The 10,608-nt window shown below is 36.9% G+C and overlaps 1 pseudogene; it reads left to right on the top strand.

The window, feature by feature from the left end:
• On the top strand, nucleotides 1-7,153 carry LOC132631308 (uncharacterized; annotated as a pseudogene).
• Nucleotides 7,154-10,608: the final 3,455 nt, after the last annotated feature.

Here is a 10,608-nt window from a genome sequence, read left to right as displayed (position 1 = left end):
ACCCACTAGAACTTTCTTCAAACGCACAAAGCCACTGAAACTTCTCTTGCTCTCTCCGGCTCTGCTTAGGTTTGTCTTTGCTTCCCTTTTCTCTTCCCTTTTCTGTTAGATAGGGTTTCTCTTCGATTTCAAGAACATAAAAACATGTTCTTTTCATCTGGCTAATTAATTTCTTCAATAATCTGCAAGTATTAGTAGCATTTTTGATTCATTGTTTAGTCTTGTATTCATATGGGTTTCTTCCATTTTTATTCTTTGGTAATGCATGAAGCTTCTGTTTTTTTTTTTTTTAATCTTCTTTTAACTATTTAGCTTGTTTTTTGGGAAAAAAAATTTAGCTTGTTGGATCTTTGTTTGCTTTGCTGGTGAGTAAAAAGAATATTCTTTCTTTGATTAAAAGCCTTGATTTTTGCTTATTAAGCATGTTTATGACAGAAAGATTGTGTCTTTATTCATCTGCCTAATTTCCTCAATAATATGTGAGTATTACCATTTTTTTTAGCTTTTTGATTCATTCTTTAGTGTTTTATTCATCTGGGGTTCTTCCATTTTTGTTCTTCTGTTAATGAATGAGCTTTTGTTCTTCCGTATCCGTTTCTTCGTTTCTTTTTCTATTCTGTTTAATGTTTATGCTTTGACTTAGGTGTTGTTAAAGAACCTAAATTTTGGGGGAAAATTGCGATTGTGTGAAGTATACCTTTTGTGTGTGTGTCGCATGTTGGTTTTATTTTAGGTAGTAAGCTATGTGATTAGTGAAGAGAAAGTAAACAACTCCAATACCATTCGTGGTGTTTGTTAAGTTTCTGACTCGTGTCAAAACCAGTTTCGTATTGATTCGCTTTTTGATAAACATGTTAAATTTACCTGTAATCAAGTATGTATTATTTTTGCACTTGTTTTATTTTTGGTTTCTTAAATATAGTTTGGTTTCTCTAGAATTTTTAGTTTCACTTTCTTTTTGCTGTTAAAAAAAAAAGGGTCTTAGACTCAACTTGTTTTCCTTTGGATGGCATTCTGATAACAAAAAGTAGCTAAGTTTTTTGTTTATTTTAATATTAATTAGGATTAGGGATAATCTAGAGCGTGGTTGGATGTATGATAGGTTGGATGGTCAAGGGGGTATTAATTCTAGTTTCATGACTGGTGTTAATAAGTTTCTTAAGTTCTCATGTTCTCAGAGAAATCGCATGAGTGGTGATGATATTAAATGTCCGTGTAAAAAATGTCACAATGTTAAATTTATGGATGTTGAAACCGTTAAATTGCACCTTCAATCGTTTGGATTTGTTGAGAACTATTTTGTTTGGAAGTATCACCTAATGAGAGCAACGAAATAGGCGAGGGTGCGTCTACTCAGAGAAACATAATAGGTGAAGGTACATCTGCTCAGAGTGATGCAATGGGTGAAGGTGAGAGCAACTGTAACGTGAAGCGGACACTTATTTTTCTTTCTCCTTCAGGGTTAGTTTATGCTTACACCATTAATATTTAAATACTGCAATTGCTTTATGATAGATTTCATATAATGTCTTCAAAATTGTCCAAGTTGGAACCATCGAGATTATGTTCTGAGATGATATATGAGGCTTTCAAGAATGAACTTGAGCCTAAGGGAGTTAACTGGAAAAGTGTCTCACAAGCGACAGAAGATTTTTATCTCGGAGAATTCGAGGTATAATAACTGAAACATTTGTCACTAATTACCCTTCCTATAGCAGTAATAGAAATATTTAGCTGCAGGTCATCAGCAAATTATAATAGCAGTATGTTATGTACTTATCCGTTCTAGAAAGGGAAAGCTTGAACTTAAGTTCCCTTTCTTGAAGCTACTGCTGGAACTAACATCACGACACCACCTCCCCCACGTTGAACCAACTAGAAAGCATACTTTACAAAGAAATTGGCAAGATGCTTCATTTCTTTTAGGCACACGCAAATAATCTAAACCATAGCAGATACATATTTCCAGAGACGATAACAGGACAAAAAATAGATTTTTTAATTTAACTTTAACTTTGACCATAATTTGCATAGTCTGGCGTTACTTGTAGAAAGTAGTTGGACAACTGTATACACGAGGGTACGTTAGTATTCTGGGAATTAACAGACGTTGCTAAACCTTACAATAGTGACCTCTTGGAGTGCATTTAAAGCTAGCGAGCAGAGGCATGTATTATTATTGATATTGCTTGAAGTGCATTAATCACATTTTACTCGTAAATGAGAACTGTCATATACTTTGGGAAAAGATAGGAAGGTTGACTTACTTTAATGAGTGATGCAACCAGCTCTTTATGATTTACTCTCTATACATAGATATTTCCATTTTCATGTTCATATTGTAGCAGCAACATCCATCCCAACAGCTTGCATCTTTGATGTACAACTCTTTTCTTTGTAACATTCGGTATTTTATATACTCCTATATGTTGATGAGATCTGATGTTTAACATGGACCGTAATTACATATATGATTAGATTTGAGCCTGCATGCATGTATCTAATGTTTTGGGCCCATGCTCAATTTTATTTTTACAATCAGCATATGCAACTTTGCACTTAACTTTGTATGCTGCTGCTCAGTGATTGGAATCTCATGATAGAAATAAGTGCTACGCATACATGTAAAAAGTTGCTCTTCTAAGCATCTGCAAATACCTTCTAGCCCGTCTATTCTCCCACTCCTAGATATTATTACCTAGGTAATCTTTAAAGTAGGTCCTATGTTTAGTTTGATTTGTGCCTAAAGTTTGATCGGCTATATGCTGTTGTAGGTCCTCTTTAAATTTACGGAGAACAGATAAACACAACACACAAACATAAATTCTTAATAGAGCTGCTGTTTTAGAAATGGTTCTTGTGGCTGCAAGGACTCAAATTTTATTAAGTATTAAACTACTCTAAAACACTAATGAGAGTTTTGCATCAAACATGGCCATGTAGGCTACTGTAAAGTAACTGCAATATACTTTTGAAGGGACAATGTCACCAGTTTTAAAAAAAATATTGGTGAAGGGATAAAATTCAAATAAATCAGTTTACTCTTAATTAACGATTTAAGTTCAATATAGCATCAGACATGAAAGCAACTTAAAAGTAGGACATCTACAACCTCTGTTGTTTATGCTGTCCTTGTGTTGTTGATAAGCCTCGTATTACCTGTAGTTCTTTTATTTTCCCGTTTATTGGGTGACTGGTGGTGCTTGTCTTATAATTCATGTCTTATAATTTTTTTCTGCTGAAATGATGAGTTATTGTTATGCTCTACTTTATAAAATTATTTCAGAAGGCATTCTATTGGGATTCTTCAATTGATAGTGAAGTGAGGAGGCAATGGCGTAGAAAGGCGGCGAGAAAGTACTGTGATTTCATTAGCACGATAAAAGGTGGCGGGTTTTGCCCAGATTATGTTCCGAAAGAAACATGGGAAAGTTGGATGAAATATTGGCAAGATCCCAAGGTTGTTGAAAAATCGAAAATAGCTTCAAAGAATCGTGGTGGTGGTGAAAATGCAGTTGCCAGTGGGACTCACATGGGCGGCTCTATTTCCATCGGAGAGCATCACAAGAGACTTGTAAGTTAATTATGTGGATTTGGCCTTTTCCTAACTAAATTGCCATCATGAAGGTGAATGCCACATCAGTTGTAGTCTGTTTCTGTTGGCAAGTTCTTTTGGGAACTTCTCACGCTTGTCATAGTCGTAGGCCAGCAGGATCATTCCATCTCCATATACTGTGTTGTGCCATTGTTGTGTCTGCATAACATTACCAAGATCCATGATGCATCTTTAGCTCCACTGCTGCACATATTACCTCTGCTAAAAACCAGCAAAAAGGTGTTCCATAGTCAACTCTGTCCCATAACTGATTCTCATAGTATGTTCCTCTCTGTGTTCCTTGTTCTGTTCCAGCTGTTGTAGTGTATATAGTAGTTGTTGTATGCTTAGAATTTCTGCATATAGGTTGTGTGACTTGCACTAATATGGTCTACAGAACCAAAAAATAGGATCAGTGATACTAATATGGTCTGCAGAACCAAAAAACCAGCTGCGAAAGAATTCAGCAGCAAATATCTCCTTTTTCAATTTAGAGAAGTTTGTAATGGTCCACACTAATACCAGGTCATCTCCTAATTGATTAGGATCACTGCTACAAGTACTAGCTCCATTATATGTTCTCTTGATAAGTGTGTTACTTGTAAAAAAAACACGCAATGTTAGGTAAAGCAATTACCATCATATTGTCCTCCCATAGGATTTGAGTATGATGATAAGGTCTTCTTTCCATCCCAGCACCAAGTACCATCTTCAGAGCCACCAACAGCACTGGTTTCATCCTCCACATTCTCAACCAAGGCCTGCTGCCTGTTTGTCTCTATAATGCATTTGTTCTCACCATCCCAATACTCGTATCATTTCTTGTGAAGGTTAGATCGATGAGATAATTTGTAAGACTGAACCATGCACCTGATTTGTCTATCCATATGTCTCTATATAACACACACCAAATCCCATCCCATCTCATTTCTGCACCAATAACTATCAATCTCTCCACCCATGGGCCTTGATTATGAAAAATTGCAGAAAAACCAATGGCATTAGGCAATTCTGCAAATTCAAGCTGTAATGTGCCGTGCTGACATATGGAAATATGGCAAGTTAGATGCTATTCCAACTGAAACCAGCAACAACACCAAACCTGCAGCTATCATCATCCACCAAGTGAAGCCCAGATCCCTGATACACCCAGCATCCATCAGAGGATTACACCAGATAATCCCCTCACTGTAAGTAACAGCACCCCAACTTGAGTTTTAAAAGACCTTACAGTCATGAGCAACTCAAGTACCCTATCATATACTTCCATGGCACTTGTCTTGTACTCCTTGAAATGCACAATAACAGCTGCCATCATATCATTTCCTATGCAAGGATCAATGAAGCAGTTGAAAAATCCAGTTATGAACCAAATTTGCAACAACTCATTTCCACTGCTAGATTGACCATTAGTACAGCCTCCAGTAATGAATTTGCGCATGATGATCTTATTTTTTCATGCATAGGCTTCATACATCACTAAAGTGAACATACTACCTTTTGGATCCAATTACTTATTTTGTTGGTTTTGGAAGTTACTAAACTATGTGGATTTTTTTTCTTGTATAGGCTGTTAAAAAGGGTCGAGATCCAACACCAAGTGAGGTACATTTGCACGTCCATACACACGGTCATGATGGAAAATCTTTTGTTGGTGAGCGAGCCCGAATCGTGCATGTGAGTCTAACATTCTATAATCTTCTATAGGAAGTTTCTTTCAGTAGTATATTATGCTTATACTGTCTGATTTCACTTCAGTTTTTGTTTGTTAACAAATATGTTTTCTGAAAACTTATATTCCTTTAGCAGAGTAAATCAATAATTCTGTTGTTGTTTTCTCAAAGTAGGCAGCATTATAGCTAAATTTAGCTATATCATTATTTAGAAAGTGATTTTCTTTTTACTAGACCGCGAGCTTGCTTTGCAATTTAATTAGACAGTGTCTAAGTGAACCAGAAAGAAGTGAGCGAGGTAGAGGGAAAGGAGTCCTAGATTGAGTGAGAGTGTTGGTTGAAAGTGAAGCTCATTAAAACAAGCACAGAACATTGTAGTGTTTAATGATTCCTCATAATATCAGAAACTGCTTTATATAATTATATAGATTGCAGAATGAAATAGTTGCTGGCAGAATCTCAAGGTTAATCAACTGCCTAGACATCTCTCTGTTGGTTAATGCAATTCAAGTTTGTTTGTTGTTGTTAATGATTTTTAGTAATTTTGGTTAGCTATTACTAGAAAATGCAATAATTAAAGCTACTGAGGTCTGCACCAGTGAATCACATTCAGGCTCTAATAAGTGCTTGTTTTACCACGAGAATAACCATTGTATACAACATGCCCTTTTATTTTAATCAATCTTTTCTATAATGGCTTTGCAATTTCAGGATTATTTGAAATATGGAGTGACTCCTTCAGAGTCAAAGATGCCTTCTCTAGTAAAGAATGAGCAGTGATGAATGGTGCCTTTTGTATCTTTCTTTGTAGTGGCATATATTCTTGGAGAATTAGGCTCTGTTGTTTCTGCAAGATGAAGTGCATGTGAATTTCGAATATGACATTGTATCATATTGAGTCAAGCCCGTTGGACACAGGTACATCTAGGCAAATGGAGGATCCGCGTAACATAGGTTGTGGATGCATGTGAGTTTTTTGTTTTTTGATGGGTAATTAAGCTTTTGCTTGTTCTCTGAACTTATCACAGGTTAAAAAAAATAGGAATAAGTTTTGTTTGCTTCCTTCAGTGAGCAGAGATATTTTGAATTCTATTGAAGCTTTTAGGGCATTATTCTTGCTATCTTTAATGGTTCTTGTACATGTGCTTACTGTTAGTGAAATGAATTTCACTAATTATCACTCTCTTGTACAGGAAAAATATCAAGAAATACTACAAAATTAGACACAGACTCAATCTGAAGTTGATCAATGTCAAGCCTATTACGAAGCCGCAGGAGGGGTAAAAAAAAGAAGAATATATGGTTTGGATCTCAAGCACAAATATATTATCGGCTGAATCTTCATCCCTCTTCTGCTTCTGATGCTACATCCTCAGTACCACCTCCGAATGCTCAACTAGCAGTGACTGGAAATTTGGATGAGTTAGTGACGCGATTAATTCCTGCACTGACTAATAGCATCATTCCTGCACTGACTGATCGCTTGCTTCCTATAATTATTGAGCGAGTACGTGGATCGAGTCCTTCTGTCTCTTCTCAGACAGACACTCCTAATGACCATCCATCATCTATGGCACCTATAGTTCCAGCTCCAGCTACTGCCAACATTGATCAAGTTCATGTATCGGTTTCTGGTGATGATCGTGGCTCTCCAGTCTCTAATTAGTTAGTTTTGTTGTTTGGACTTTATGGTTGTTGCATATAATTTTGGATTTTTGGTTTTGGATATTATCGTTGTGGATGCTTTGAACTTGATTTGCATGCTGCTATGTATTTTGGACCTTGTAGAATATTAGTTTTTATGAATTAAGTTATTATATGAGTCTCTAATATATGCTTGGATAGGTGTATTTAAAATATTATATAAAACCAATAAAAAAATTGCGACGGATTTTTGTAGCTATAACTAATACAAAATCTAATGTTGCGACAAATTATTTTCGTCGCCAAACGGAATACAGAAATGTGTATTAAAAGAATTGGCTACGGAATTAGCGACGGAAACTATTGGTCGCCAATCCGATGAAACAAAAGAATTGCTACGGAATTAGCGACGGAAACTATTGGTTGCCAATTAGATGAAACGACGAAATAACTCACAGAATTAGCGACGGAAATTACTAACATTGCGACGGATTTCATGCGTCGCTCATATTAGCAACAGATAAAATTCATCGCCAATCCGTCGTTAAACCTGCGAGGGATTAATTTGTTTTGTCGGCAAATGGTTAGCTACGAGGATTTTACCGACGGATTCAATTCAGTCGTTATTCCGTCGCTATATCAGTTTAGCAACGGATATATGATGTTTACCGACGGATTACGTCCGTCGCTCAATCCAGTTTTTTTTGTAGTGCGTGTACACTTTCTCTTTGAGGATTGAATTTGGGCGTTTTCAATCTCCTCTGCACATATTCGAACTATCTCAACCTCGCTTACCGCATCTTATCCTCCATCGAAACCACTCCCACCCTATCCCGGATATGTTCATTTCTAATGCCATCTCTTCTACTCCCCACACTTCCATCATAGCATCCTCATTTCCGAAACTTTCATCTTCTGAATGTGAGAGTTCTTGACTGACCAATACTCCACCCCATACAACATACTTGGTCTAACCACCACTCTATAGAACATGTCCTTAAGTTTTGTGCGTACCTTCTTATCAAACAAGACTCCGGATATAACGACCCTTCCGGTCATTATGGGAAATGTAGGATCACCCCACCAAGTATAGCCTTTCCAAGGGTAGAACAAACTAGTAGAAACTCAATCATGTAAGCTTATGAGCTGAAATTTTACTTGTTTGTGGTTGTTGCTTGATTTCTTTGAGTCCGTCGGGGTTGACGTAGAAAATTTAACTCCGTTGGGAATTCCGAGGCCACGGGTGAATTCATAGGGTGTCTTTATGTTATGTCTCGTGTTTTCGTATAATTGGAAATCGAGAAATGATTAAGACTTGTGTGTTATGAGGGAATATTTTGATTCTAGTTGATGTGACTATGTTGGTTATGAAATCATTAATGTTAAGACATCGGGGAAGGCCGAGGGTAAATTTGGAATTTCGGAAATTAGTTTCGGGAATTACAAAACGGGACTTTTAATGAATTGGGCCAAGGAAATTGAAATAAAAATTTGGGCCCAAAGAGGTGGGGTGGCCGGCCACTAGGCATGGGCCAAGCCCACTTTTAAAAGTCATGTGCTATGCACATGACCTCTATATGGATATATATCAATGTAATACTTGGAAATTATCAAGAAAAAATTGCAACTCCAACTTTGAGCTCTAGGAGCCCTTCGGCCGAACCCCTTTCCAAAAAAAAAAAAAAATCCCAAGCCTTTGATTCTAATCCAAGTATCTTGATTCTCCCATATTTGTAAAGTACTCAAGAACCTCTTCAACGGGGTATAATTAATTTGGCGAAAGGTGCGCGTTTGCGGCAAGTCGGAAATTCAAGAAAAGGTAAGAATTTTGCCCCTCAAATGTTATGGAATTGGTATGAATGTGTTAAGGATTGAGAATAGACGAGAATCCCGTAAATTTGATGTGTGTAGAAAACCGTGGGTGTGCGTGTATAAGGTGTTGTGGCCGTGTGCCTAAGAAGGAGAAAGAAGTGTGAATTTGATCTTGTTTAGTTTGCTTATTGCGTCGTTGTGACATTTATGACGTAAATGATCGTTTAACGAATTGAATTGGTGTTGAAAAATGATTTCGGAACATTATCGGAAAGTATATACCTTTGGCATATTTGTGTATATCACTGTATATCTATGATACTAAAAGACTTTAAATGTGACTTATGGTTGATGTTAATGAAAGTGGAATGAATTAGTGGAAGTTGGGGAAAGTGTCATGTGGCCGTGGGGTGTAATGTTGATGATGGAATGTGAATTTTTCTCCGTTAGTATGTTAATTGTGTTAATCGTGAAGCGAATGAAAAGATAATGGATTTTGTTGTTATAGAAAAATGGCTATTAAGTTGTTGAAGGAAATTATGCAACTTTGCTATGGTTTATGTAAATATGGAAATGAAAGTAGTAAGATGCAAATTATGATTAATGTTGATGAATTTTGAAGATGGAAATGTATAATGAACTTGTATGTTGAAGGTTAGGAAAAATTGGATAAGTAGTGGCTTAATGGAAAGTTTGTATGTTTTGCATATCTTGTGGATATCTTGTGAAAATGGTATGATATGCCTCCGACGTATGTTGTAATGATTTTGATGGATGATGAATATGAAAATAATAAGTTTGCATTGATTTGGAAGTGTTGGAAGAATTATGGCATTATATTGGAAAGTAGACTAATAGTATCATATTATGTTTTTATTGTGATTGTTGGTGTTGTTGGTGATTGTTGGTGGGTTGTTGTTGAATATTCCGAGCCGAGTTAAATTCTCGGGGTGTCAAAGTTATAGGGGAAGTGCTGCCGAAATTTCGGTAGCCAAGTATAACCCAAAGATCAAAATGTTAACTTTCATGAATAGTAACTGGTAAAAGTGACCATTTGCAGTTTTTGGACGAAACGGGAATTGAGATTTGACGAGCGTAAGGCGCAATCCAGGTATGTAAAGCCTACCTTTCCTTCTTTTGGCATGTCCTAGTTATACTAGGTTAAGATCGGACCCTCGGGGATAATTCTGCTCTTGGAAATCCGAGTTTAGTTTTGGCCACTATTCATTCAGCGCAATTGAAACATATTCCTTATAATTGGTTGCAAGAATGTTCAAACCTTCATAACTTTTGCTATTGTGTCCGAATCTCTCCGAAACTTTCGTAGATGGCTTTATGGAGCCTAAAGTCTGTGATTTGTGTCCGCCGCCTCGATTTGACTCAAGGTGGGCCTGCAAGTCCCGAGGCTTCCCTTATTTGGTTTGTTTGACTCATTTCCGTCCGATATGAAAAGTGATCGTTTGCCTAGGACTCAAAGGTCCGTTTGAAATTTCCTATACCATTATTGAACGTTTTGCACTATGAATGATATTAGATTTTCTGAAAATGACCTGTGAATTGTTTTTCAAAGGTTTTGCAGTTTGGAACTTCGTAACTTCTATACGTTAATTTTGATCGACCTGACTCCTACTCCGAGCCTGCTGGCGTCGGTATATGCCTATATGTAATTATGTGTCGAGTCCTGTAAATTATTTTAATATGCATATGTTCTCTGCACTACTCCGTTCGTGCCATTTGTTATCATTTCGTTCGTCGGTACCCGGGCCGGCTTTGTGATCGTGCGCGCTATACCATATTCGGAAGTATGATGTGTTACGGTTTCCGAGGCCTCGCCATAGGGCCGGTTTCCGTCTATGGAGTTATGATGTGATATGGCATTTGATA

Source organism: Lycium barbarum, chromosome 3, assembly GCF_019175385.1.
Source record: "Lycium barbarum isolate Lr01 chromosome 3, ASM1917538v2, whole genome shotgun sequence".
Classification (NCBI taxonomy): domain Eukaryota; kingdom Viridiplantae; phylum Streptophyta; class Magnoliopsida; order Solanales; family Solanaceae; genus Lycium; species Lycium barbarum.
Note: the sequence above shows the minus strand (reverse complement) of the source record. Positions and strands in the feature narration are given on the sequence as shown.